The 25,675-nt window shown below is 35.4% G+C and overlaps 1 protein-coding gene across 11 annotated transcripts in view; it reads left to right on the forward strand.

Moving 5' to 3' along the window:
- The window catches only part of SCEL (sciellin), a 294,897-nt gene that overhangs the window by 73,084 nt on the left and 196,138 nt on the right, over positions 1-25,675 (forward strand). For 8 of the 11 annotated variants that reach the window (XM_072760824.1, XM_072760813.1, XM_072760822.1 and 5 more), the window contains one exon: positions 14,078-14,239. The gene's annotated coding sequence lies outside the window, so the exon portion shown is untranslated. Of the gene's footprint in view, positions 1-13,457; positions 13,606-14,077; positions 14,240-22,535; positions 22,581-25,675 lie in introns of those variants that run through there. The other 3 variants (XM_072760800.1, XM_072760814.1, XM_072760818.1) reach the window with 3 other exon arrangements.

The following is a 25,675-nucleotide window of genomic DNA, read 5'->3' on the forward strand; positions in this document are numbered from 1 at the left end:
CTTTGCTTCCAAGGGCCCCTGAAATGACACAGGTGTAATGGCTCAGATAGATGTCTTCACAGCAGTGGTTTGAATTATAGGAAAGCAACCCTGAGCTTAGGGAACCTGAATTTTTTAAAATAATGTGCAACAGGCATATCTATAACTTTCAGGGCTGTTTGCTATAGAAAAATCCTTGAAACAAGGATTGTTTCACAAAGGGTATGGAATTGTGAGAGACACTTGGAGAATTGTCTTCCAGCAAAGGTATGAAGACCTATCTCTTGGTCACCTGGGTGGCTTAGTTGGTTTAGGCCATGATCTCGGAGTCCTGAGATGGAGTCCCACATTGGGCTTCTTGTTCAGCAGGGAGTCTGCTTATCCCTCTCCCTCTGCTCCTGCCCCCTGTTCATATGCTCTCTCTCTCTCAAATAAATAAATGAATTAAAATCTTTTTTTTTAAATTTTTATTTATTTATGATAGTCACACACAGAGAGAGAGAGGCAGAGACACAGGCAGAGGGAGAAGCAGGCTCCATGCACCGGGAGCCCGATATGGGATTCGATCCCGGGTCTCCAGGATCGCGCCCTGGGCCAAAGGCAGGCGCCAAACCGCTGCGCCACCCAGGGATCCCAATGAATTAAAATCTTAAAAAAAAAAAAAAAAAGAGAGAGAGAGACCCATTTCTTTCCCAAAGCCAGGAGTTGTTCAGACTTTATGTCTTTCTGAAAGCAAAAAGAGATCAATTCTCAGTGTTGTGCTGGAAAATGTTTAACAACTGGTTCTTTGAGGAAAAAAAGAAGAAGAAAAAGCCCTAATTTGTGACATTTGCTGATTTCCATTGTATAAATATTCCCATGATGAATGATTTTAAGCTACCACTAGGTCACCATTGAACATGGAGTTAGAGATGCATAATAATACACAATTGTATATAGTATTTCTGCATATAGATATAATAGACATAAATAATCTCAAGAGAATAGATAATCCTAACATCTAGTAAAATAATTAGAAAGTGTTTGAGTATTTATTACCTTTCAATTTAATATAATTTTTAAGAATACAAGTTTATGTAATTTAACTTTTTAATAATGGCCACCTTTAACAATTAGCTTGCAAAATTCCTGAAAATTTAACAGTTGGCTCTTGCAAGCAAGTATGAACGAGCTCCAGCACCTGGCTGCCAATACTCCTCTCTGTCTGGTTAATAGAGTTCATTAATCTCATTCTTCAAAATCAAGTCTCTTTTGTGTTTGTTCTTGTAGCTCATTTAAAAATCCTTTTTCTCCTTTTATTTAAAACTTAGATGATATTTATATTGCCTTTTATTTCTCAACACCATCTGGTTAATATAAATAAATATAATCTATTATATTCAATCTTAGATTATGCTAGAAATAACACAAAGCACATCATTTTGGGGGTTCTCTTTTAGGCCACTTGTGTTTGATACTGTCGATGAATGTGAGTAGAAAACTCACTTTTTGGGGTGGAGGAATTGATATTTTTTCCCATCTTTTTCTGAGGATTTTATAAATAGAAATTACCTCTGTGAAGTTTGTCACAAATTTTGGGGACATTTCATAAGCTTTGAGCTGAACTGGAAGCAGCACTCAGCTTCCTTAGGGTGGCTAATTCAATTTCAGACACAACAAACACTGAACACTTATTTTGTGCTAGATTGTAGGCTAATTAAATGATTTATGTAAATGTTTTATTTAATAATTAAACAAATCTGTAAGGTAGGTATTCATATCATTTTACGGATGGGGACCTGAGATCAGTTTTCAGTTCTTCATTTATATTTTGTGGGGGAAATGTGATTATGTTCCTCTCCCCCCTCTTCATGATCAGTATGTAGTCATTGAACAAATGGTTCCATAGCATTTCTTAACAGGGAAACCTTGACAGGGTAAATAAGACTGTCCCTAGGAGCTCCCAGAAGGAAATTTCACTTTCCCTGTGAATTGGTTGTGCATTTTTGGTTATAATAATAATCCCCAGAATAAAATTGTGGGCCATATGTTACTAAGATATGCAGGAATATTTAAAAATGAGTGGTCAAATATTATGTTATCAAACAGAAACTATAACTCAGTTTTGAGAAAAGTCACTATCAATATCATCATTAAAAATGTCATGTGAAGCTATATGCATACACTGATGAATTTTTTTCAGGTGATTTAAATATTAAAAAAATCAAAATTTTTGTAGATGATTATTTTATCTTGGTGACATATATTCTCTCTTAAGAGAAAGGAAAAGACCATAAGCAAACTAATAAAGACTTGAGGTTAAGTAGAGCTGCGGTGACTTCTGAAGAAAATAATACACTGACAACACTATTTGACAAACCTCAAATGGATGAGAAAATCAATGTTATTCACATCACTTCGTGTGATGTCCTATCACTTACCTTATCAAGCAGAAAATAAATTGCTCTCTTTTCATAAGTAATAAGAATGTTACAGTTGCATAATATGTGTCTAGGCATAAATCAGCAAGTTTTGTTTAATTTGTGAATGTATAAAAATCACCATTTCAGTGAATTTATTTCATGTCCATTTCATATCCACCATTTTAGTGGGTATATATTTAATGATAAAGTGTTATCCGGGGATAGCAATTAAAAAAACCATAGAAGGAAACTGAATATTTGATGTGCACAACTGTTATTAATCATACTAATTAATATTTATTTCAAGTTTAATATTTGTTAGGTATAGTGCTGAGCATATTAGATGCATTATGTTAATTTAATTTGGATTTATATAATCATTGTTCATTGTATACATATATTGATAATTTGTTAAAGTTATCAATATGCTTAAGGAAAGATGCAAATATATACATGAACACAAATGTTTGCATAGAATTTTAGGGATCATAAATCCCCTGAAGCCTATTCCTGAATTCTCACCTTAAGAATCCCTGTTTTAGAATACTACTTATAGAATTCAGTTGCAATAATAATTGTCTCCAAACTGTAATTTGCTTATTTTTATCTGTATTTGACAGCATAGAACTACAAGAATAGAATTTTAATGACCCTATTAGTAAGTTATATCATATGAACAGCATATTCCTGTGACTGAAAAATATAATTATTTTATTTAAAAAGTTTTTTTTTTAAAGATTTTGTTTATTTATTCATGAGAAACACACAAAGAGAGAGGGAGAGACATAGGCAGAGGGAGAAGCAGGCTCCCTGCAGGGAGCCTGATATAGGACTTGATCCCAGGACCCCAGGATCATGACCTGAGCCAAAGGCAGACACTCAACCACTGAGCCACCCAGGTACCCCAGAAAATATAATTTATGCCAAGAGTACTAAATGAGGAATAATTTAAATCAGGGAAAAATTGAAAACAATATCCAATATCTAGTAATAGAGTATAGGTTAAGCAGATTATGACACAACGAAATGTCATGAAGCCATTTGTAATGAGTACGCACATCAATACAGCATATCACTGTGTCAAGCAGGCTTTTAGCGGTAAAAATACTGTTTTGAAAAGATATACATAGTTATGAAAAAATCTAGGAAAGCCGTCCATTTCATTCTTAAAACATTCAAGCTAGCCTAAGAAAAGAGACCTCATTGATGGGCTACATAAGAAATATTAAAGGAAATTCCCCTGGGTAGCCAAGAGTCCAAGGCCTTCGTTACAGACCTGACATCATGATGGAGTCTGGAGTGAGAGATAGTTCTGGATTTAAGAAGGCTCTAGGCAATCAGAGTTCAGAGCCTTCCCTCCAATGTTCCCCTTGAACATGACTCAGACTATGCCTCCCAGCTTCTTTCTGTTGCACTTTAAACTGGCATATTCATATTCATCTGTACCTTGTAAAATTAATTTGCCCATAGCACAGTATGGTTCCTCTAATGCATGACCTTTTGGTTTCAGATCCTATTGCTAATTGCTTTTGGTTTAAATTCTCAAGATAGAGCCTATTGCTTGGCTTATTTTATTGAACTAGATTTGTTTCTGGACAACCTGTTGAGATATATATGGGGTAATGGGCTGGTGTGGTAAGTTTCATATGGTAGAAGGGTATGGGTAGGGTAATTTTATTTAGAAAGACCTAGGGATATAAGCAATGTAAAATAATTCTAGTGAGGAAAGATTAAGCATCAGAAACTTTAATAATGGCTATCTCTGGGTAGTAGTATTTTAAGTGATTTAAAATATGTGTATATATACATTTTTCTTTTTGTGTTTCTCCAATTTCTAATTTTTAAATAATGATTATGTATGACTTGGAAAATAAGAAAAAAATCATTAGAATGTGATTTGTATTTTTTCCTCTGTAGTTCTATAGTTTTGTTCTAATTACATTTGTTAGAGAATTTCCAAATTATAGCAATAAAATGTGTTTGGAAAAGATGAAATGTACTGGCAAAAGAAAGAAAGAAAGAAAAAGAAAGAAAGAAAGACAAAGAAAGAAAGAAAAATTTGTATTTTTGTGTTTTGTATTTTAACCAATCAGAGCTAGTATTCAGTACCATTTTGAATTGTTTGGCTTTATATAGCAAGGCATGTGCTGGGGCTGGAGAAATACAGAGATACATATACTAAAACAAGGCCTCTGACTTCAAGTTCCATTCAGTAAATATTAATCAAGTATTTTAATGTACAATAGGAATCCAGAGGTGATAACATACAGTCACTGCTTCCTCAAAGAGCTAGCAATCCAGTTAATTATAGGAACAGGAAATAAAATTAATATTGTAAGACAATCTATGTGAAGGGTCCAGTGACTGGTGTGAGAATTCGGAGGTATGAGAAATCATTTCAAGTTGGGATCAATAAAAAAGACCTTATCATAAAGTGTGGGATTTGAGTTGATCTTATTGGATGTGGAATGCTTGCATAAATGGAGGTATGATAGAGGACATTAATTGGATTGCGGGAAGAACTAGCAAAAAACTGTATAGACAGGAGGGCACAAGGCATGTTTGGGAGAAGTGAGTGTAGTAGAATCATTTTGCAGAGTGGTGGGAAATAAGATTGGATTAAGCAGAAGCAAGACTTTACTAAATGCTTTTTTAAGTATGCTTTCATAAAATGCTTTGGAGTAAATTTTTTTTTTTTTTTAGTTTCAAGTTCATTAACTATTTAGACTATTTCAGAGCTAACTAGCTAGCCTGTGTCTAAAAAGGGGATGGTAATCTGTTGTTGTAAACCTGCCTCTCAGCCATCTCTCACCTAGAATCCTTGGTCTTAGAATCCTCTGTAACAAATGAGAGTCCAAAGACCTTCTAAATAGAACACTGGCATTTATATGTTGTCCTGGTATTCTGATCTAGAAATAATGTTATTATGAATGCTTGCTTGGAATTTTACTCCATTTTAGGCTCTGAATCTACTTTTGTCTTTTCTGTTTTCCTCATCATTTACACTCTTTATTCTGCTGAATATGCTGATTCAGGTTTCTGGCTTTGACCTAGGGTGTTTTACCACAATATTAGTTTTTGATTCCCAATTCCAAGGTCTTTGTTCCAAATCCTAGTTTGTGGTACTTAGTTACAACACCAGATGGAAGGAAATTTGGTGTTAAATGGAATCCTCTTTATCCTATCTCAGATAATCTCTTGAATGAAGTGTAAAAAGTGGTGTATATGTCTTCAAATAAAGTAGCTCACAGAAAAGTAATTTCATAGCACAGGCCCCAAGGGCAGTGTTATACTGTTATCTGTTTCATATACTTGTTTAATAAATTTGATAGACATTAAGAACAATAAAATCAGTTTTACAAGTGCTTTTAAACATTTTTCTATTTCCACCTATACTCTATGTTTATCCCCATCAACTCTTACTATCTCCAAAAGATGAAGATGATAATGATGATCATCACTATTCAAGATAAAGATTTGTATTATTTATGTATTTATTTATTTATTGAAGATTTTATTTATTTATTTATGAGAGACACAGAGAGAGGCAGAGACATAAGCAGAGGGAGAAGCAGGCTTCCTGCAGGGAGCCTGATGCGGAACTCAATTCCAGGACCCTGGGATCACCACCTGAGCCAAAGGCAGATGCTCAACCACTGAGCCACCCAGGTGTCCCCAAAATGAAGATTTTTAAAACAGCATATTAGAATTGTGCTTACAACTGGTGTTATGCTATATGTTGGCAAATTAAACTCCAATAAAAATAATTTTTTTTTAATTTTTATTTATTTATGATAGTCACACACAGAGAGAGAGAGAGGCAGAGACATAGGCAGAGGGAGAAGCAGGCTCCATGCACCGGGAGCCCGATGTGGGATTCGATCCTGGGTCTCCAGGATCGCGCCCTGGGCCAAAGGCAGGCGCCAAACCGCTGCGCCACCCAGGGATCCCTAAAAATAAATTTAAAGAATAGAATTGTGCTTACACAATACTAAATTATTCTGAGAAGATGGTCAGTGAGTGTGAGTGTGATAGTAGTGAGGGGACACTAGTCCATTAATGATTTTAATGTCCTGGTCCATTTCTACCAATCCCAGCCCCATTCAGCTGTAAGTACAGGGGATCTTTCTGTAGCAGGCTTCTCTCTCACCCAGTCTCTGAATGTATCCTGTCCAAGTCAACAGTATATCACTGGGCTCAAATGTAGCTGATAATAGGGTCTGGAATGAGTCTAAACTGAGTATCATATCCCTAGAAAGCACCCTTTCAACCACCATCCTGACCCCAGCCCTCTTATTGTGTTTGCTTTTGTTGTATGACAAATTCTTGCCATGATTTCCTTTTCTGTACTCTAGTCCAGAATGGATATTATGTTTCTAACTCAGCCCTTTTGTCTTGAACCCTATATTTTTATTTTTTACTTTTTAAAAAGATTTTATTTATTTATTCATGAGAGACAGAGAGAGAGAGAGAGAGAGAGAGAGAGAGAGGCAGAGACACAGGCAGAGGGAGAAGCAGGCTCCATGCAGGGAGCCCGACATGGGACTTGATCCAGGGTCTCCAGGATCACGCCCTGGGCTGAAGAAGTGCCAAACCACTGAGCCACCCGGGCTGCACAAACCCTATATTCTTTTTAAATCTTGTCAGTCCCTTTCCTGGAAATTCTCTCCAGAACCCTGCTAAATGCAAAAAGATGGAATCACAAAACAGGTCCTAAGGTGGGCCATTTGAGTATCTATATCAGACAAATTGGCCTGATTAATATTTCAATTATCTTTGAAGTGTTTGACGTATTGCTTCCTGCTTAATTTTGAGGGGCATTTAAAGAAATATGCATAAGAACACATCTAGTAGCGTAACTATTAAATCCTTAATGTGTAGCAGAAATAGTAAGGTAAATGTTTAAGGAGTTAGATGTGCATTTCCTTCTTTTGATATGTTGTACAGGAGTTGTTATCAATCCAAAAGAATCCGAGACTTAACTGATTCACAATGTATATCTACAAACTCTTATTTTTTTTGTATAGTGGATTTTAAGTATTTGATGATTGTATCTTTAAACTTTATAGTGAATATTCATTTTGAAATCAGTACTAACTTTTTATATGAATCATATTAGACAAAATGAACACCTAGATCATACTATTCTAGAAAATACTTGATGATTCATATAATATGCCTACAATGTTTACTGAATACCTACTGTTTACAAGGCAATATGCTATAAGCAATTTCAAAAGGTGTATGGGATATGTAAGGGATATACAAATGAGTAAAGCATAGTCCTGGCCTTTATGGAGGGATTAAGACAATTACATGTAGACATGGGCACAGAGCAAGATAGCCAATTTAGTCCTTAAAGGACAAGAAAGCAATTTTAATAATAACGGCATGATCTTAGTCCTTGGCTAAGATAAAGAATAATTATATACTCAAGATGCAAATTATGCCTGGCTTAATTATCTCTATCAATTTGAAGAAGCAGATGCTCAGATGTGCAGACAGATACTAATAACTCACTTGGGAGCACTTAATCTGTATCTTTTTTGGGGTTTGGTAGAGATAGTCACTGATTTCAATTGATGTTACATTCTTTAAGAACAATATGACAGACCTTTTCTCAAACTGAATTCTACCTTTACCATACATTCTTCAGGAGCTAAAAAGCATCCTGGTCGATGACATAATCCACATCTTCCTGTCAAGCTAATTTAAGGAACATTTTCTCACTTAACTTCACAGTGTGAAGAACATTAATAATTCAGTGGTTTGTATATATATTTCCATTCATTCTCCTTGTGAAGATATTTACACAGTGTAACAATAGTACAGGAATGGAAGAGTTGGGAAAAAATCTCTTTCCCAACTCCTATTTCACCCTATTCCCATGCTTCCTTTCCTTCTAGAATATCTGGCTTCAGCAACAGTGGAAGGAACATTCAGTAAAACTGAAGAAGTGTTAGGGTTTGTTAGTACTTTATGCCTTCAGCTTCTCCCCATTGGTGATATCCTTCATGCTAGTGCTTTCTAGGTTATTAAATACTATATTTTTTAAAAATTTCTATAATTTGCTACTCGTAAGAACAAGGCTTAGTATGAAAATTCTTTCTTCTAAGTTGAAACAAGGATTTTTAAAAATGCAGACTCTGAGGGAAGATTCCAGAGACTTGGTCTCTTGAGAACTACCCATCTGTGAAAAAATTCTATTTCTGTTGGACTGGAGACCTGGCAATGGCAAAATGGACTGCCACTGTGAGCCATTTATTCTGTCTCACTGGACAGAATAAATTGTTTCCTAATTGAAGCTATGTCATGACATGGACTGTAAAATGTGGTTGCAATAATTTACTCTCAGCTTAGAGAAATGACAGAAAATTGTCTACTCTTTAAAAAAGCATTTTTTTAAACTGGACTCTAAGATAATATTGAAAAAAAAGGAATACTTTCTGCAATGCTGTTTTTACACATTAATTTAAACTATATATTTTGCAATATTTTGAAAGAACTAATTAAAAAACATACATCTGTGTACTTTGGGATAACATCATCTTTTAAAAGTAACTCAGAGTTTCTTGAGCATAATTTCATTTACCGTTTCATGCCCTATAGACACAGACCTTTTGCTACCTTTTGAATGAAGTCTGCAATATAGGAAACTTGCCTACAGACATTAAAACATATAGGCATCAACTACACACAAGCACACACTATGTCTATATTAAAAACATCCACTAACACATCTGAGAATATAATAGAATAATTATGAAACTTCAAAAATGTTAAGCAAAAGGATTATTTCAAATGATGTTAAAATATTTAGGAACCTAGTTAGATCTCTATACCACACCTTTTAGACAAGTAAATTCCAAATAGATTAAAGACCTAGACACTGAAAAAAGAAACTCAAGACTAAATACTAGAAGAAAAGGAATTGAAATGGGTTTATACATGTAGGATGAGGAAGAACTTTCTCAGCATAATATAAAACCTAGAAACCACAGAAAAAAATAGAATATTGAAAGTAAAACAACTTGGGGCGCCTGGGTGGCTCAGTCAGTTAGGCATCTGTCTTCAGCTTTGGTCATGATTCTGGGGTCCTGGAATGGAGCCCCCCTGCTGAGCAAGGAGACTGCTTCTTCCTCTTCCTCTGCTCCTCCCCTTGCTTGTGCTCTCTCCCTCTCAAATAAATAAATAAATAAATATTAAAAAAATAATAAGACAACTAATATTTGAAAAGATAAAAATAAAGTTAAAACAAGTGACAGTTTGGGAGAAAATATATATATAACATATGTAAAGACAAAATATTAATATCCAGAATATTTTCCTAATGGTAATAAAGAGAAAAGGACAATTAGCCACATACAATTTTTAAAAAGATTTTATTTATTTATTCATGAGAGACACAGAGAGAGGCAGAGACATAGACAGAGGGAGAAGCAGGCTCCTCACAGGGAGCCCAATGTGGGACTCGCTCTCTGGACTTGGGATCATGCCCTGAGCCGAAGGCAGACGCTCGGTGCGGAACCACCCAGGGATCCCAACCAAATACAAAATTGGCAAAGAATATGAACAGGAAATTAATGAAAGAGGGAATATAAATGTCCAATAAAAGTGTGGAAAAATAATACATTTCAGTAATTATTAAACAGATGAAAATTAAACAATAACTAGATGTATTATTAGCCCACTTGATAGGCAACATCTCAAAAAGGTTAATAACATCCACGCTTGGCGAGGAAAAACAGGCACTCTTGTGTTGATGGTGTTGAATATGGGTACAGCTTTTCGTGAGGCAAATTGGAATTCTCAATCAAAATTAAAATTTGCATGACCTTTGACCCAGCAATTTTATGAGAAATTCCACTTTAGGGATCTAGTCTACAGAAATATTAGCTTAATTACATTTATAAAATATAATTATATGTCTAAGAATGCTCATTGCAGTGTTCTTTACTAGCCCCAAATTGGGGAACTGTCCATCAATAAGAAAATGGTTAAACCAATTACAGAATATTCATTAAAGGAAATTCGTATAGCAGTTAAGAGAAGTAGATTCACATGTACTGACTTGGAAAAGTATTTATTACAAGTAAAGCAGAAAGCACATTGAAAACCATATTCATAGCCTGATTCTATTTTCATCTGGGGAGAAACCCCTACAAGAATATATGTTCCTACAATCATAAAATAAAGCCTGGAAGAATATAAAATGATCTCTTGATGGTGGCTATTGCAATTGGGGCTGAAGAGGCAGGAGAAAAGTAAAGGAGGAGTTTCACTTGTCATTTCATATCTGTTAAAAAATAAAAGTGAAATTATGACTGATTTTGAATTTTTTGCTTTTTTATATTGAATATCTTTTCTATTATAGACAGCTATTGCTTTTGTATTAAAAGAATAGATGTAACCTTGAAAAATTAATTTCTGAAGGATGGGTTGAGAAGATGAGAGACTGGATGCAGGAAAATAATTTAGGAGGCTTTAAATGACTGCGGGAATGACAGTGAGGACCTGGCCTAGGGCAGGGACAAAGGGATTAGAAAGAGGCCAAGTGGGACCCTGGGAAGTGGTGACAAGTAATATGAGGCTATATTCCCAAATCCCAGTCCACAGCTCTTTCCCAGAGTCTTCCCAAAGGCCCCATGAAAGGTACCATTATGCCATCACACAGGCCCCAGCAGATAACAAAACCCAGGTTGTCCAGTTCCTCTGCAGGCAACCATTTGAGCTCTGATTCTGCACTTAACGTATTTCCACATGAGACCAGATGAAAGCAATATCATCCTTGCCAACGGTCCCTTGGGCTGTTCTCTGCAGCTCTGTGACCTGAAGGTTATAGCACCATTACATCAGCCTCTTCCTCTGGGACTGGTAAGCAGCTCTCAGGCTGTCTCCACGGAAGCTCACTTTCCTTCCTCTACTGTGCTTGATCCAGACCATTGCATGTAGTCTGCTTAGCCTCTACTAAAATCTTTTGCTTCCTGTTTATCAAGTCATGCTCATAAACATGAGACCTAACCCGCCTGCAGTGTGCTCTGAATACTGGTGGCATCATCAGTGCCCAGTCATTTGTGATCATTGAACATCTCACCTTTGAGCTCCTTCAGACTTGTAGAGCACATCATCCGACATGCATAACGCCGTGCTCAACACAGTCAGCAGTGTCACATGATGGAAACAAATTTCACATAGGGCACCTCTCTGAAGAGCCTGTTCACTTTTTGCTTGTTTACTCAGAAACAGATGTTTAAACATCTGCTTAAATATTGTGAAATCTTTTCACAGATTGGACATTTAGTTCCTGCAGCATAACCGGGAAGGATCATGTTTATTGAACTAGAGGCGAATTATATGTTGAAAAGGGAATTTGGTAGACTAGCTTGTATAGCATTTCAAGGAGCAAGTGTAATGTTAGCAAAAGCGTTCATGTGTTTAATAGGAAATACTTTCAGTTGTTTCTAGCTTTAAATCTCACTAGCATATTATTACCTTGAATCTTTTTTCGTTTTATGGATATATAGAATCGCTACACATAGGAATTTTCTGGAATACAATTTTGAATAAAATTGAAAATGTGTCTGAGAGCTGAACTGGTATGGTAGAGAAGATACATAGAAAGTTGTCTCTTTTTCTTCTAAAAGATTATAAACCTTCCTGATTTTCAAATATTTTGTGTTCATATAAGATCTCCATATTGGCCTATGAACAGTCCTGCTGTTTTCCTTCTGTCCTGCAATAGAACATTTGGCTTATACAATTAAGATAATCTGGTTATCTCCCAGACCTAATGTCTTATTTTGAATTTGAGTGATTTCTGTCTGATGTCACATAGAAGAAAATGTAATTTTGCTTGTCTTTTAGCAGCAGATAATTTGTCGATTTTATTGCTCAATGACTTGTCTTGGGAAGGAATTTTGAAATTGCACCTTGAGACGTGTACCATTTTGCATATGAGATAATTGATATGATTTACTGGTAGCACTTTCAAGCAAAAGCATGTGACTGGTTGAAAGTGGAAAATTCAATCAGTTTGTTGTTTGCCCTCCCTGATCTCAATCACTGGTTTTAACAAAAGTGTCTAGTTGCTTAGGCATCATGTAGAGTAGTTTAGGAATGAAGAAATTACTTCTAATTAAATCTCTCTGTTACCTTGCTGGGCTCATTTTTCTCTAGTTACTACACATGCATGCTGAAATAATATAATAGAGGCATTCTTAACCCATTTTAGAGAAAAATAAAAAGCAATCATAATGTATTATTAGAACTTTCTCTTTTTTGTTTAAGTAATGTGCTATGTTGAGAATGATGCTTAACTGGTATCTTTTGGGGTGACCTCCACAATGACAACGTCTTATGGCTCCTTTATGCAGATGTCTGGTGACCATGAGGCCTAGATTAGCTCTTCAGCATTCACTGAAGATAATCACTAGTTTAAGGTAACTTAAAAGCCTGTTCATCTGTCCTTGGTTGGAAACATAGACTAGCCACATTCAAGTTGCTTACCAAAATTTTAACCTTGAACACTCTGCTACTCAAACATTTTCAAAAACTTCACTTACAGGAACAAAATTAATAAATGTGAATATCTAATATTTAAAATAAGTTGAAAGGAATAATATTCTCATGTATATGGGTATCTAATATTTATACTCATATTCATTCATGTGATTGCCTATGGGAGATGCCATTGATCTGCTTTCTTAGATACTGTAAGCCTCACCACTGGGGTGAGCCAGGCTATTAGAGAGCTATATGATGCAGCTTTGACTACTTTACCTATTCTTTGAGACCTAATGCTGTGATATCAGAAAACTTGGTAATTAAGCAGCTTAAACTTCTGCCTGTATCCAGTAGCTTGTCTGAAGCAGATTCTAAGGAACTGTTTGGGACTGATTATATTCTTTTGCTGTTATGTTCTCTCATGTCCCTTGTAACTGGCATGCCAGGTCTAATAAAGGACACCTGCCCACTGGTAACTATGCCAGATTTGTCCCTGAGGTTGGGGATGAGGTGTTGTGTAACAAGTCAGAAAAAATAAATAAATAAGAGAATCCGGAAGGACATTTTGAACTTAGTAGAGAATGTGGTTTTTCCTGAAAAACTGCATACTTCCTAATAGGTCTTCAGAAAAATTACCCAGTATCCGATTTGGAGAAGGGGGGAGAAAAAAGCAAATATTGGTGATCTCGCTGCTCAGATTGTGTCTGATAAAAATAACCTGGTAATTGCTTAAATTTTGCTATAGCTTTTATCTATTAAACTATTGTCTTCATAGGCCAAACTCTGTTCAGCGTTCAGGGGACTTGTTTATTTTTGAAATCTTTTAGTAGCAAAAAAAAAAAAAAAAAAAAAAAAAGAAATCTTTTAGTAGCATCCATGACCAAATTAGTTTTATTTTAGACATTTTCTTTTCTTTTCTTTTCTTTTTTCTTTTCTTTCTTTTCTTTTCTTTTCTTTTCTTTTCTTTTTTCTTTTTTTTAGTGAAACAAAGATACTTTTGCGCTCCCTAATCCCCAGTAACTTGGTTAATTAGCTATGAAATCTAGTGAAAGTCATTCACAGTTGATAGCAGAAAATCATAGATATTCTACTCATTTCCTGGCTTTTTATAATCAAGGAGACTAAAGCATGTTGTTTCCAGTTATGCATGCGAAAGGGAAATAAATGGTGATGTTTTTGCTTTGTCTGAACAGAGTGGTTTCTTCAGCAACTTTTCTAAACCCTTCTGTGAGAACAAGCTGGTTCTTCTGGGACTAAAGAACTGCCTGTAGCCATATGGTTCTCTACAAATGTGCTTGGTCTTTTCTACACACAACCAGTGGTGCTAGCAGACAGGCTCTGCAGGCCTTAGTCAGGTAAGGAAGTATTTGTTATTAATGTGTGATCATAAAAGAAAACCACTACAAAAAATGTTTTGCAATGTTTGTTTGTCATAACAAAGTTATTTCTGTGCCCTTGCTAATGGGCTATAGTCTTCTACTGGTTCTGTACTCTGAATGCTCCTTTATAAATGCTTTTTCTTGGTCTTTGTTACACATTGTCAAAGCAGCTTGTGTGCTATTTGCATCATAGATGTAAGATCACATCCCTATGTAATTCTTGAATTCTTTTGTCAAGAACATCAACTAACAACCATTCCTCCATTTTTGCTTTCTTGCCTTGCTTATATTTCAACATCTTGCAGTAGGAAAATACACATGAATCATGGGACACCTACTACACAGGCAGTGTCCAGGAGTTTGTAGAAAGCTGGGTTGGGACAGAAGAAGGGAAATGCTCTTTCCTTTTTATTTAATTTTAATTTCCTCACTTTCTCTCTGTGTCTTTCATGAATAATAAATAAAATCTTTCAAAAAAAAAAATGGGACGCCTGGGTGGCTTAGCAGTTGAGCGTCTGTCTGCTTTCGGCTCAGGGAATGATCCTGGAGTCCCCGGATCAAGTCCTGCATTGGACTTCCTGCGTGGAGCCTGCTTCTCCCTCCTCCTGTGTCTCTGCCTCTCTCTTTCTCTTTCTCTCTCTCTGTGTCTATCATAAATAAATAAATAAATAAATAAATAAATAAATAAATAAATCTTTAAAAAAAAATCCATAAGCCCTAGCTGACCAGTGGGCTATTTACAACCAGGTAAAGGTACCAAAACAGGAAAACTCCATACATCCTCACTTTCCCCTTTAACTGTATGTGATTTGCCTATGGTTACACAAGTGGCAAGGAGTTAAAATTGGGAAAAGCACTCCTATTTGCTACTCTACCCAATGATATAGAATATTGAATTTGTCTACTCATATAAATAATAGTGACTGTTTTAAAAAAAAAACATGTTCTGGTGTATTTGGTGTAAATGTTGTATTTTAAGGATTTCAAAATTATTTGGATGCCTTTGTAAGTTGTAAATTTTTTAAGGCATGACAAAAATATGTGTATGTGTATGTATATGTATGAAACACAACATAATTTTTAATAGGTTTAACATTCCCAGAGTCATAAATATATAAGATTGGGACGCCAAGGTGGCTCAGCAGTTGAGCCTCTGCCTTTGACTCAGGGTGTGATCCCAGAGTCCCAGGATAGAGTCTCACATCAGGCTCCCTGCATGGAGCCTGCTTCTCCCTCTGCCTGTGTCTCTGCCTTTCTCTCTCCATGTCTCTCATGAATAAATAAATAAAATCTTAAAAATAAATATATATATATATACATATATATAAGATTAGCTTCTAGAAGCTAGTATGTATACATAAATAACTATTAGTCAAGGTCACATACTGTATTAGTTTGCTAGGGCTGCCAACAGAAGAAAGCTTAAACAACAGAAATTAATTTTTTTCTCAGAATTCTGGAGGCTGCAAGTCTGAGGTCAAGGTGTTAACAGAGTTGGTTTCTTCTGAGGCCTACTGTCTTGGTTTGCAGATGGGCACCATCTCCCTGTGTCTTCCCAATGGCCTTCCCTATGTGCGTGTCTATGATCTGAATTCTTCCTCTTCTTTTTCTTTTTTTAAATTTTAAAAAGAATCTAGTATAGTTAATGTTCAGTGTTATATTAGTTTCAGGTGTACAATATAGTGATTCAACAATTCTGTACATTATTCAGTGCTTATCATGTAAGTGTACTCTTAATTTCCTTCATCTAATTTTATCCATCCCTTTACTCACCTCCACTCTGGTAACCAACAGTTTGTTCTCTATAATTAAGAGTGGGGTTTTTTGTTTATCTCTTTTTTCCTTGTTCATTTGTTTTGTTTCTTAAATTCCACATGAGTGAAATCATATGGTATTTATCTTTCTCTGACTGACTTATTTTGCTTAACATTATACCTTTTAGATCCACCCATGTTGTTGCAAATAGCAAAGATTTCATTCTTTTTGCCATCTATATATGTATATGTATATATATATATGTATATGTATATTGTCACAATGATAGGCATCTATGTATGTATATATGTATGTACACATATGTGTGTCGTTATATATATATATACACACACACACACACAAATGGAATATTACTCAGCCATCAGAAAGGGTGAATACTTACCATATACATATATATACATGCACACTATATATGTGTACACATATATATATACTATATGTATACAGAGTATACACTATTTTTTATATATACTATTATATGTATATATACTATTATATACATACACACACATATATAAAATGTGTGTGTATATATATCACATCTTCATTCATCTACCAATGGACACTTGGCCTTCTTCCATATCTTGTCTATTGTAAATAATACTATGATAAACATAGGAGTACATATATTTTTCAAATTAGTATTTTTGTATTTTGCATATTAGTATTCCAGTAATAGAATTACTGGATCATATGGTAATTCTATTTTTCATTATTTGAGGAACCTCTATATTGTTTTTACAGGGGCTGTACCAGTTTGCCTTCTTACCAACAGTGCACAAGCGTTCCTTTTCCTCCATATTTTTGTTGTTTCCTATATTTTCAATTTTAGCCATTCTGACAGGTGTGAAGTGACATCCCATTGTGGTTTTGATTTGCATTTCCCTGATGATTAATGATGTTGAACATTTTTTGCTGTGTTTGTTGACCATCTGGATGTCTTCTGCCCAGATTAAATTGGATTATTTGGGGTTTTTTTGGTGTTGAGCTGTTTCAGTTCTTCTTATATTTTGGATACTAACCCTTTATTGTATATGTCCTTTGCAAGTATCTTCTCCCACTCAGTAGGTTTTCATTTAGTTCTGTTAATTGTTTCCTTTGCTGTGCAGAAGCTTTTAGTGTTTATATAGTTCCAGTTGTTTATTTTTACTTTTGTTTCCCTTGCCTCAGGAGACATATCTAGAAAAATGTTGTTATGGCCTGTGTCAGAGAAATTATTGTCTGTGCTTTCTTCTAGGATTTTTATGGTTTCAGGTCTCACATTTAGGTCTTTAATCCATTTTGAATGTGTTTTTGTGTATTTTGTGTATGGTGTAAGAAACTGGTCTAGTTTCATTGTTTTGAATATAACTATCCAGTTTTCCCAACCCATTTGTTGAAGAGACTGTTTTTTTCCCATTGCATATTCCTGGCTACTTTGTTGAGGATTAATTGACCATATAATTGTGCATTTATTTCTGGGCTCTGTATTGTGTTCCATTTATTTATGTGTCAGTTTTGTGTCAGTACCATAGTGTTTCGATTACAAAGCTTTGTAATATAGCTTGATACCTGGGGTTTTGATACCTCCAGTTTTGTTCTTTTTCAAGATGGCTTTGTCTATCCAGAGTCTTTCATGCTTCTACCTAATCCAATAATTTGGGGATTATTTGTTCTAGTTCTGTGGAAAATGCTGTTGGTATTTTGATAGGGATTGCATTAAATCTTTAGATTGCTTTGGGTAGTTCGGACATTTTAATGATATTATTTCTCCCAACCCATAATCCAAGGAGAATATCTTTCTTTTAGTTTGTGTCATCCTCAATTTCTTTTAATAATGTTTTATAGTTTTCAGAGTACAAGTTTTTTACCTCCTTGGTTAAGCTTATAACTAGATATTTGATTATTTTTGGTGCAGTTATAAGTTGAATTGTTTTATTAATTTTTCTTTTTGCTGCTTCATTATTAGGGTATAGAAATGCAATAGATTTCTACACATTGATTTTTTTTATCCTATGACTTTACTGAATTCATTTATCAGTTCTAATAGATTTTTGGTAGAGTCTTTAGGGTTCTATGTATACTATCATGTCATCTGCAAATAGGGAAAGTTTTACCTCCTCCTTACCAGCTTGGATGCCTTGTATTTCTTTTTCTTGTCTGATTGCTGTGACTGACTAGGACTTCCAGTACTATGTTGAATAAAAGTGGTGAGAGTAGACATCCTTGTCTTGTTCCTGACCTTAGGGGAAAAGCTCTGTTTTTCATCATTGAGCATGATGTTTGCTGTGCGTTTTTCATATAATGGCTTTTATTATATGGAAATATGTTCTCTTTAAATCTATTTTGTTGAGGGTTTTTATCATGAATGGATGTTGTACTTGGTGTTGAATGCTTTTTCTGCTTCTATTGAAGTGATCACGTGGTTTTTATCCTTTCTCTGGTTGTTGTGATATATCACATTGATTGATTTGCATCCCAGGAATAAATCCCAGTTGATCACAGTAAATAATTTTTTTAGTGTAGATTCAGTGTGCTAATGTTTTGTTGCTAATGTTTTACATCTATGTTCATCATAGATATTAGCCTGTGTTCTTTTTTTTTTTTTTGGTAGTGTTTTCATCTGGTTTTGGAATCAAGGTAATTCTACCATTATAGAATGAATTTGAAAGCTTTCCTTCCTCTTCCATTTTTTTGGAATAGCTTGAGAAGAATAGGTATCAACTCTTCTTTAAATATTTAGTAGGGGACGCCTAGATGGCTCACTTGGTTAAATGTCTGCCTTTGGCTCAGGTCACGATCCCAGGGTCCTGGGATTGAGCCCTATGTATGGCTCCCTTTTCCGCAAGAGAGTCTGCTTCTCCCTCTCCTTCTGCAACCTCCCCCTCCACCCGCTTGTGCTCTCTCCTCTCAAATAAATGAATAAAACCTTTAAAAGACATTTAAATAAATAGTTGGTAGAATTCACTAGTGAAGCTATTTGGTTCTGGACTTTTGTTGAAAGTTTTTTGATTACTGATTCAATTTCATTGCTGGTAATTGGTTTGTTCATATTTTCTATTTCTTATTCAATTTTGGTAGGTTATATGTTTCTAGAAATTAATCCACTTCTTCTAGGTTTTCCAGTTTGTTGGCATATAATTTTTCATAATATTCTCTTAAAATTCTTTGTATTTCTGTAGTGTCAATTATTTTTTCTCTTCTTTCATTTCTAGTTTTGTTTATTTGAGTCCCCTTTCCTTATTGTTGTTTTGTTTTGTTTTTGTTTCTGTTTTTGTTAATTGATTGGTTTATTTTGGTTAGTCTGGCTAAAAGTTTGTCAATTTTATTGATCTTTTCAAAGAGTCAGCTCCTAGTTTCATTGATCTGTTCTATTGTATTTTTAGGTTTTATTTATTTCTGCTCTAATCTTTATTATTTCCTTCCTTCTTCTAGTTTCAGGGTTTACTTTTTTTTTTTTTTTCTAGTTTCTTTTTTTTTTTTAAATATTATCATTTTCTTTTTTTTTTTTTTAATTTTTATTTATTTATGATAGTCACACAGAGAGAGAGAGAGAGAGAGGCAGAGACACAGGCAGAGGGAGAAGCAGGCTCCAAGCACTGGGAGCCCGACGTGGGATTCGATCCCGGGTCTCCAGGATCGTGCCCTGGGCCAAAGGCAGGCGCTAAACCACTGCGCCACCCAGGGATCCCTCTAGTTTCTTTAGGTGTAAGATTATGTTGTTTATTTGAAACTTTTCTTGCTTCTTGAGATAGGCCTGTATTACTATAAACTTCCATTTTAGAATAGCTTTTGCTGCATCCCAAAGATTTTGGACTATTGTGTGTTCATTTCAATTTGTCTCCAAGCATTTTTTAAATTTCCTCTTTGATTTCTTGGTTGATTCATTAATCATTTAGTAGCATGTTTAGTTGTCTTGCTGTGATTTGTCCTGTTCTTTCATTTCATGCATTTTGTCTAAACCTCTGTATCTGTCTGTATATGTTAGGGAAAGTCAGCTACATCTCTTGATCTTAAAAGTAGTGGTTTTATGAAGAGGTCCTGTAGTGGCCTGCAGTGCAATTTTCTCTGTTTGCCAGAATCTTGCCCTTCAGGGATATTTCCTCTGTGTGTTACATGCACCCCACTGTTGTGGCTGAACCACATTTGCCTTCAGTCCAACTATCCCCTCCTCCTGGGACAGGAATCATTTTGAAGTGGTGCTGACTCCTGTTGAGGCTGCTTGCACATTACCGTGTTTGTGGTGATGTTTTGGAAAACTGGGAGACCAAATTGGAGAGAGCACATCTTCAGAAGAATGCAGGAGTTGGGACACTGTTACCAAGCTAGGTGGAGAATGTTCATGATGTGCAGTTTCCTGTAGCTCTCTGTGTACCTAGGCTAGGGGTCAGGGGAGGGAAATGGGACCCACCAGCTTTTTCTTCTGGAAGTCTCCTAATGATCCCTGCCTCTCTAGCACATGTTCTGAGGTTAGTAAATAAATCACCTTCCTGTATACCCCATGTTTTGTTTTTTTTTAAACTGCTACTTCAGTGCTGTATCTCAGAGGGGCTGTTTGTTAGGCTATCTCTTTAAAGGTGAGGATTCAGTTTCCTCTGGCCATTGATTTTTAAAATTCTAGGAGTTAAGCTTCACTGATTTTAAGAACTCATGATGTTAAGTTTCTCTGGTTCTCAAAGCCAAATGTTATAGTGATTCATCTTCCCAGTGTAGGTACCTCATGCCTGAAGTCCTGGTTTGGGGTCTGCTCTAATCTCTTTTCTGTGCTTGCAGTGTCCCTCTTTCCTATGGACAGTCTTGAGGCTCAGTTTGTTTCCTGATTATCTCTGCCCTCCTACGTTTTTTGATTTGGCTTCTTCTCTGTGTTTAGCTGTAGAGAATCTGTTTTGCCAGTCTTTAGATCATTTTCTGGGTTATTTACACTAACTAGTTGTATCTGTGGGATGAGGTGAGCCCAGGATACCCCTTCTCTGCCATCTTCTCCTGAAATCTCTTTACTCTTCTATTCTAATAAGGGCACTAGTCATAGTGGATTAGCGCCTGCCTACCCTAATGACTTTATTTTACTCTACCTCTTTAAATAACCTATCTCTAAATATGGCCACATTCTGAAGTACTGGGAATTTGGACTTCAACATATGAATTTGTAGTGAACATAATTTATCCCATAACATATACTAAGCATGTGTAAAAGATGCAAATAAATTGTTTTGGAACATTCAGAGAAGAGTGAGATACTCCAGATATTGCAGATGGTGGAATTCACATAAAAATCTATTGATTAACAATTAACATTGATATATGGCAGAACTATTTGCCATATATGATTACTTTAAGACAGAATCATCCTTCTCAGAGCACACAGAGATAAAATGGGTCAATCCTGAAGAAATGATAAGGAAATAGTAAATAAAATGATGGGACTCATTTGTGTTCGTTCATGAGACGCACATAGAAGAGTAAAGAGGTCCTTTGGTGTGATTCTTCAATTCCATTCCTGGGAGACACACAAAGCCAGCAGCTAATGAGTCTTCTGATGGATTTGCACATGTGAAAGTACAAATTTGTTGCTGTGCTCTTAACAATTGTCATGCCTAGCATGCAGTTATATATGTTAGTGCATCTTCTTTGAGACAAAAATATGCAAAGAAAAAAACAAAAACAAACCAAAAAAACCCACAATACAATATTTTGAAAAGCTTATTGTTCTTGAAAGAATCCATTCCCATAGATGGAGGATGACATATTTTAGATGTGAAGTAAACAAAACATGTTATGTTCCTTAGGGTCCTAGTTGGTATATTCTAGAAGAAAAGCTCACCCCAAAGTAGAAGTCTAATCAATAGGAGCAAAAAAGTGAAATGTGATCCTTTTTTGGGGGGGAGGGGGTTATTTATTTGTTCATGAGAGACACACAGAGTGAGGCATGGACATAGGCAGAGGGAGAAGCAGGCTCCTCACAGGGAGCCCAATGTGGGACCTGGGACAGGGAAAAATCCCTGGAAAGAAAGATAAGATGTGCAGAAAAGATGACTCATTCACTAGAAGACAGTATAATGAAACATCATGTAGAATCTGAAAGAAAAATGGATAGAAGCTCCTTTGAATTTCCAGGCATAGAAAAATAAAAATTCCACTTTCAAGTTATTCATCTGTTGGCATAAATATTTGCTAATTTTATACCTTATATGTTTCTCACTATCCTTTACCATTTCAGACAAATGTGCTCCTAGAGAATTTTAAAAATAATTTAGTTTTCAAATCCCAAATAATAGCACTAGTGGGGCAGAATGAATGCATTCATGCAAGGTAGCAAAATGAGAGAATGGGAGGATGCTCAGTGATGACAGTTAAAATGCTGGGGTTTTTTTTCCTCACAGTACTGTTTCAATTGTAAAGTCATTGAATTCAATTATCTGTGAATTTACTTGTTCACAACATGTGAATATATTTAATGATAGTGTACAATTTTTAGTAGGGCTTACTGGAAGTTTTCTCAAATCACATTGTTTTTCAGATGGAGTCTATTGGATTTTAACAAAAACTCCATAGCTAAGTACAGGTAGGAAATAATTATATCACATGACTATTTTCATTGCTGGTGTTGGTTTTTGTCTTAGATCCAGCACAAGAATGTGCTGCTTAGCAACACATTTCCTGTAGTCAAGGAAACATTGTCATACACTTACAGGAAAAGATAGAAATGGATAATCGAAGGCTATCCTTGAGGTACTGAGAAGACACTTGCAGGGAGGAAGTAACTGTCTTCTAGTTTAATTAAATTCAAAGCAATTTTAGTCACAACTTAAATGATTAAGGTTTGAAAAAAATTTTTTTGACTTCACTGATGCCTAAACTTGGTTAGAGAGAGATTTTATAGATGGAGATGCCACCTTAACTTTTAACTGTGTGTATATGTGTGTATGTTTAGGTGATAAAGTCAATTCTAAGATTTTATGCCAGGTTGATGGAGAGGCTTCCTAAAAGGCATCTTAAAGGAAATGAAGAGATGTGAAAAGAAGTAAAGAGGAGCCTGAAGGACACAGTTTTATTCTCTTATCCATGTGTCTCAGTAAATCACATTATAGGCACCCAACAAATGTTTGTGGGTCTGCCCTGCTCCGTTCCAAGCCAATAGAAAAGTATATAAGACAACACTGACTGTGTGTATTCATATAAATGCAGAGGAGCATTAAGGAAAGCAACACAATTCACATGGCCAGATACTTATTTTGCAGTATTCACTTTAAAGGTGTTTATTGTTGTTGATCTTAGTTTTAAAAGTTTTATTATGATGTACTTGGGCATTTTGTTGTTCATGTTCTGCTTGATATTCATAGAATTTCTTAAATGTGTGACATGCTGTCTTTTGAACATTTGTCAGCCAGTTTTTCAGCCTCTTTCTTCTTCTCTCTTTTCTCTCTCATTATCTTGTCATTTTTTGTCTGGGATACTTCTAAATATGTTAGATTTTTTTCTATCATGTCCTATATGTTTATACTCTTTACTGGTTTTTTAATGATTTTTTTTTCCTCCATGCTTCAGTAGATCTGTTTTATTGACCTGTCTTCCAGTTTCCAATCCTTTCCTCTGCTGTATCTAACTGGTATTAATCCCATCACTGAATTTAAAATTTTTATTATTCTACTATCCATTCATAGAAAATTTATTTATATTTAATTATTTCTTGAAGATTCCAATTCTTTGGTGAAGTTATCCATCCTGTCATGTATTTCCTTGGACATATTTATGATAACTTCAAAGGCTACATATATAACACTAATATCTGGATCACCTGTAGCTCTGCTTCCTTTGTCTGTTCTTTCTTTTATTTGCCAGATATTTGGTCCTTTCCAGGCATGCCTGGGAGTTTTTTTTTATTGAGCTCAAGACATTAGTTGAAAAATGGTAGAGATAATTTGAGATTTCCCAGGTGCTCTTTTCTCTCAATGAGGATTTTTCTTTTTCTTTTCTGGTTGGCAGTTAGATTAAGGGAAGATCATTTGACTCCTATCTGGGATTTATCTGATTCAAAATCAGAAACAGATTTATCTGTTTCTATCCTTGGTATGGGTTTGTCTATTTTTGGTTCATATTTTTTCTTATATTAGAGTCCTGGATTCTTAACTGGAAGTATGATATTTGCATAAGATCCCATTCCTTTGAGGGCCCTAATTTTTCAGTAAAGATTACTGAAATCCCAGTTTAGATGGGCAACCATTTAGACACTGCTTTCTGCTTGATTTCTTAGTTTCTCCTTCCTGTGTAGCTGGAATCATCAAATTCCTCCAGGGGAAAATGCTGCAGAATACTGGGTTCATATCAGTGAGTTTCCCTTCTCTCTGAGATCTGTCACTTTAAATATTGACTGCCTTGGTAGCTTCCTGATTTCTCCAAAGAGATTTTCTATTTAAATTTTGCCTGAATTTAGAATTATATTCAAATTGGAGTGCAGTAGTAAGGTCTTTTACTGTTATTGAAAATGACCTAATTTTCTTTTATCAGAACCATTAATTTTTCTTCTTATGTTCATGATACTTTTTTGATTGCCTTAAGAAAAAAAAAAAGGCAACTTTGGCCATTTCCACTATCAGGCCTTCCAGTTTCATTACTTGGCTTTCTTTGCACTTTCTATTGCCATCATCTTGTTTTTATCCTAACATTGACTACTTCTTGTTGTATTAAAAAAAAAAGTTCATTTTAAATTCATCTGCTACTCTCCAGCCACTGTTCATTTTTCCTTTTAACTTGCTGCAAATTTTAGTATCTGTATCTATTGCTATATATAGTTACTTTAAAAATACTGGATTAAAGCAATGATTTATTATTTCTTTCATGGGTTGGTTGGCAATTCTTCTGTTCCATGTGGTGTCTGTCAGCTGGGGTCACATGGCTGCAATTAGTTGGTAGCTAGACTGGGTCTGAAACACCAAAATTGATCTTACATGTCTCTTGCTTCATCTAGGATGTATGGAGTAAATTGCTAGAGTATCTTGATTCTCCTCCGCATAATTCCTTTCTCCAGCAGTCTAGACTGACATGACAACTAGCTTTTCAGAAAACAGGAGTGGATGCTTCCATGTTTCTCAAATGCTCAGCCCAGAACTGTCACAGTGTCTATTATTTCTGCCACATCCTCTGGGTCAAAATAAGTCACAAGTCCAGGGCAAAACAAGACCAGGGGAAATAGATTCCTCTTCTTGAAGGGAAGAGGAGAATGCACATACAGAGATAAGAGGAATTGTTGGTGCCATCTTTAAAAGCAATCTACCAGGGCACCTGGGTGGCTCACTGGTTGAGCATCTGCCTTTGGCTCAGGTCATGATCCTGGGGTCTGGCATCAGCCTCCCCGCGGGGAACCTGCTTCTCCCTCTGCCTATGTCTCTGCCTCTCCCTCTGTGTCTTTCATGAATAAATAAATAAAATACTTTTTTAAAAAGGCAATCTACCATAGTGCATATTTATATAAAAGCATATTCCTTTTTTTTCAGTACAATTTGCTGATAGTACACTGTTTGGCTTCTGCCCCAGAATTTTTTTCTCTTCCAGAAGCTAAGTTCAATTACTTTCCACCAGTAAGCTCAGGCAAAGCATAAGCTCTGGGCTCAGTATCAATCTAAAATAGAGAAAATTTTACTTGGACCTTTTCTAGTTACT

The sequence above is a fragment of the Vulpes vulpes genome, chromosome 6 (genome assembly GCF_048418805.1).
Source record: "Vulpes vulpes isolate BD-2025 chromosome 6, VulVul3, whole genome shotgun sequence".
In the NCBI taxonomy this organism is placed as follows: Eukaryota; Metazoa; Chordata; class Mammalia; order Carnivora; family Canidae; genus Vulpes; species Vulpes vulpes.